The sequence below is a fragment of the Lutjanus erythropterus genome, unplaced genomic scaffold (assembly GCF_056507025.1).
Source record: "Lutjanus erythropterus isolate fLutEry1 unplaced genomic scaffold, fLutEry1.hap2 Scaffold_185, whole genome shotgun sequence".
NCBI classification, from domain to species: domain Eukaryota; kingdom Metazoa; phylum Chordata; class Actinopteri; order Lutjaniformes; family Lutjanidae; genus Lutjanus; species Lutjanus erythropterus.
This window is the reverse complement of record NW_028146662.1, coordinates 42,501-47,500: the sequence shown is the minus strand read 5'-3', so window position 1 is coordinate 47,500 and position 5,000 is coordinate 42,501. Positions and strand designations below refer to the sequence as shown.

The 5,000-nt window shown below is 63.1% G+C and overlaps 1 pseudogene; it reads right to left on the bottom strand.

The window, feature by feature from the left end:
* Positions 1–72: 72 nt before the first annotated feature.
* Positions 73–2,080, bottom strand: LOC146304005 (18S ribosomal RNA; annotated as a pseudogene).
* Between the last annotated feature and the right edge of the window lie 2,920 nt (positions 2,081–5,000).

Below are 5,000 nucleotides of genomic sequence, written 5' to 3'. Positions count from 1 at the left end.
AAGAAGGGGGTGGGGGAAAAAAAAGAACCGGTCTTTTTTTTTTTTTTTTTTTGGTCCCTTTTCCCGATCCGGCAATGATCCTTCCGCAGGTTCCCCTACGGAAACCTTGTTACGACTTTTACTTCCTCTAGACAGTCAAGTTCGGGCGACTTCCCGGCACCGCCAGGGACTCGGGTCGAGAGCCCCCGGCGTGCAGGTCCGACGACCTCGCTGGGCCGTCCGATCGGTAGTAGCGACGGGCGGTGTGTACAAAGGGCAGGGACTCAATCGGTGCTGGCTGGTGACCCGCGCCTACTGGGAATTCCTCGTTCGTGGGGAAGAATCTCAATCCCCAGTCCCAATCACGAGCGTGGGTTTCACAGGATTACCTCGGCCTCTCGGCTTAGGTGACGACGCCCGCTGACCCGCTCAGTGTAGCACGCGTGCGGCCCCGGACATCTAAGGGCATCACAGACCTGTTATAGCTCCATCTCACGTGGCTTCCGAACCACTTGTCCCTCTAAGAAGCTCGCACGCCGACCGCCAGAGGGCCGCGTAGCTAGTTAGCATGTCGGGGCCTCGCCCGTTATCGGAATTAACCAGACAGATCGCTCCACCGACTAAGAACGGCCATGCACCACCACCCACAAAATCGAGAAAGAGCTCTCAATCTGTCAATCCTTCCTGTGTCCGGACCGGGTGAGGTTCCCCGCGTTGAGTCGAATTAAGCCGCAGGCTCCACTCCTGGTGGTGCCCTTCCGTCAATTCCTTTAAGTTTCAGCTTTGCAACCATACTCCCCCCGGAACCCAAAGACTTCGGTTTCCCGGGAGCTGCCCGGCGGGTCATTTGCTATGGGTCGACGCCGCCGGATCGCTAGTCGGCATCGTTTACGGTCGGAACTACGACGGTATCTGATCGTCTTCGAACCTCCGACTTTCGTTCTTGATTAATGAAAACATTCTTGGCAAATGCCTTCGCTTCTGCGCGTCTTGCGCCGGTCCAAGAATTTCACCTCTAGCGGCGCAGTACGAATGCCCCCGGCCGTCCCTCTCAATCATGGCCCCGGTCCACAGAAAAACCCACAAAATAGGACCGCGGTCCTATTCCATTATTCCTAGCTTCAGTGATGCGGGCGGCAAAGGCCTGCTTTGAACACTCTCCTTTTTTCAAAGTAAACGCCTCGGACCCCGCGGGACACTCAGCTAAGAGCATCGAGGGGGCGCCGAAAGCCACAGGGCGCGGTCGGGGCCCCCCGCGTTTTTGCCGCGGTGCGGCGCCTCGCGGCGCGACCGCGGCGGAGGGGCCCCCGCCCGAGATCCAACTACGAGCGTTTTAACTGCAGCAACTTTAGGGTACGCTATTGGAGCTGGAATTACCGCGGCTGCTGGCACCAGACTTGCCCTCCAATGGCTCCTCGTTAAAGGGCTTAAAGTGTACTCATTTCGGTCGCGGCTCCTCACCAGAGGCCCGCACCGCTATTTATCGTCACTACCTCCCCGAGTCGGGAGTGGGTAATTTGCGCGCCTGCTGCCTTCCTTGGATGTGGTAGCCGTTTCTCAGGCTCCCTCTCCGGAATCGAACCCTGATTCCCCGTTACCCGTCGTCACCACGGTAGGCGCGTAGCCTACCGTCGACAGTTGATAGAGCAGACATTCGAATGAGACGTCGCCGCCGCGGGGGGCCAGCGATCGGCTCGAGGTTATCCAGAGTCACCAAAGCTTGCACGGTCGGGGGTCCCCCCCCGCCGCCGCCGCCCCCCCGGCAAAACCCCGCCCCAGCGAAAAGACGAACCGGATACCGCGACCCGGTATGCCCCGTGAGACGGAGAGAGCCCGGGGGGCGCGCGGGGGGGAGTTCCCCCTCGTGGGTTTTTCGGTCCTGATAAATGCACGCGTCCCCCCCGGAGGGGTTCGGCGCTCGTTTGCATGTATTAGCTCTAGGATTGCCACAGTTATCCAAGTAACGGGAGGAGCGATCAAAGGAACCATAACTGATTTACTGAGCCATTCGCAGTTTCACTGTACCTCGGCCGTGTGTACTTAGACATGCATGGCTTAATCTTTGAGACAAGCATATCCTACTGGCAGGATCAACCAGGTAGCCCAGCCAGCCGTGCCGGGGGAGGGGGCCCCCGGAGGCATTAGGGCAATGCGCCCGCGCCGAGCCGCCCCGGCGGGGGGCAAAGATGGGAGGGTGGAGAGGCGGGGGAGAGGGTAGGGGTGGGCATGGGGGTGGCGACGGGGCTGCCGCGCAGTCCGTCAGTCCGCCCGCACGCATGCCCGCCCGCCCGCCGTTCCCCCGGGTCCGGAGAGTTTGAGAAACACAGTGCTTGTCGCGGCCCGCGCCGCGCCGAGACGAGGCGAGGCCGCGTGGTAAGGCCTCTGGGACAGACGGGGCCGTTGGGTCTCGCTACCGATGGGTCGTGGGGGGGCTTCCCCTCCTCTCTACTGGGCAGGAGAGGGGCAGATGGGTAGACCCACAACCGTGTTCGCGTGGAAGGAGGAACCGTCGGCCCGAACGCCGGATCGACTTTGACGGCCGACCAGGCCGGCCGGGGCCCTCCAAAGGGCGGGTCGGGATTGCCGATCGGTCGGTGGGAAACCTGGTTTTGCAAACCTGGGAGGGCGGCGCAGGTGCACGCACCCCCGGAGGAGCCCCCACAGCCCACCCCTGTCACACGGGTACGATCTCCGAGGGGTTACGGGGTCGGTGGAGCTCCCGTTTGCAGGACAGCGTTTCCGAAATTGGGTGGAGCACAGCCTGGAGTTGTCTGGGGACCGAGGCCCACACCGAAGGGGTCGGACGAACCCTGACCACCTGATCCTCCTCCACCAAAACCACCACCACCACACTTACACCAACTCCCCGGGACCTCCGGGACCTCCGGGACCTCCTGGAGGAATCCCCACTCATACCCAGTAGACACCAGCTCCATCACCGGGAGCTCCTGGCCCTCTCACCACTCATACCGAGGAAACAAACAGACAGACAGACAGACAGACAGACAGACAGACAGACAGACAGACTGACAGACACCAGCTCCAGCTCCATCTCCGGGAGCTCCTGGCCCTCTCGTACCGAGGAAACAAACAGACAGACACCAGCTCCAGCTCCGTCTCCGGGAGCTCCTGGCCCTCTCGTACCGAGGAAACAAACCCCAGCTCCAGCTCCAGCTCCAGCTCCTTCTCCGGGAGCTCCTGGCCCTCTCGTACCGAGGAAACAAACCCCAGCTCCAGCTCCAGCTCCAGCTCCTTCTCCGGGAGCTCCTGGCCCTCTCGTACCGAGGAAACAAACCCCAGCTCCAGCTCCAGCTCCGGCTCCAGCTCCAGCTCCATCTCCGGGAGCTCCTGGCCCTCTCCGGGAGCTCCTGGCCCTCTCGTACCGAGGAAACAAACCCCAGCTCCAGCTCCAGCTCCAGCTCCTTCTCCGGGAGCTCCTGGCCCTCTCGTACCGAGGAAACAAACCCCAGCTCCAGCTCCAGCTCCGGCTCCAGCTCCAGCTCCATCTCCGGGAGCTCCTGGCCCTCTCGTACCGAGGAAACAAACCCCAGCTCCAGCTCCGGCTCCATCTCCGGGAGCTCCTGGCCCTCCTGGCCCACTCACCACTCATACCCGGTAGACACCAGCTCCATCTCCGGGAGCTCCTGGCCCTCTCACCACTCGTACCGAGGAAACACCAGCTCCATCTCCGGGACCTCCTGGCCCTCCTGGACGACTCCCCACTCATACCCAGGAGACACCACCTCCACCCCCGCTACACTTACGCCAACACCCCGGGACCTCCGGGACCACTCACCACTTATACCCAGGGGCACCACCACCACCACCACCACCACCACCAACACCACCGCCGCCGCCGCCGCCGACCCCCGTTACCCCTGTCCCCTTACATCCCCGTTACACCACCCCCACCCGCACCGCCGCCGCCGCCGCCGCCGCCGCCACCCACCACCACCGGAATCCATACACCCACAACCGGGGCCGGGGCCGGGGCCGGGGCCGGGGCCGGGGCCCGGTCAAGACCCCTTCTCCGCAACCTTTACCTCCGGGCGTGCCCGGGTACCCACGCTTAAGCACCCCCCTCCCGCCGACTAAACCCACGTGTCCGCGGCGTCTGGAAGTCGGCGCCCCTGGTACTCCGGGCAAAGTCTCGTGCCCCTGGTACTCTGGAAGTCGCCGCCCCTGGTACTCCGGACAGTACCGGGGGCGGCCCAGCACCTGCCGTGCCTGCCGTGCCTGCCGTGCCTGCCGTGCCTGCCGTGCCTGCCAGACAGACAGACAGACAGACAGACAGACAGACAGACAGACAGGCAAAGTCGTGCGGTGGCCGGCCGCTCACCACGCATAACCAGGAGACACCACCACCACCACCACCACCACCACCACCACCACCACCAACACTTACACCAACTCCCCGGGACCTCCGGGACCTCCGGGACCTCCTGGAGGAATCCCCACTCATACCCAGTAGACACCAGCTCCATCACCGGGAGCTCCTGGCCCTCTCACCACTCATACCGAGGAAACAAACAGACAGACAGACAGACAGACAGACAGACAGACAGACAGACAGACTGACAGACACCAGCTCCAGCTCCATCTCCGGGAGCTCCTGGCCCTCTCGTACCGAGGAAACAAACAGACAGACACCAGCTCCAGCTCCGTCTCCGGGAGCTCCTGGCCCTCTCGTACCGAGGAAACAAACCCCAGCTCCAGCTCCAGCTCCAGCTCCTTCTCCGGGAGCTCCTGGCCCTCTCGTACCGAGGAAACAAACCCCAGCTCCAGCTCCAGCTCCGGCTCCAGCTCCAGCTCCATCTCCGGGAGCTCCTGGCCCTCTCCGGGAGCTCCTGGCCCTCTCGTACCGAGGAAACAAACCCCAGCTCCAGCTCCAGCTCCAGCTCCTTCTCCGGGAGCTCCTGGCCCTCTCGTACCGAGGAAACAAACCCCAGCTCCAGCTCCAGCTCCAGCTCCTTCTCCGGGAGCTCCTGGCCCTCTCGTACCGAGGAAACAAACCCCAGCTC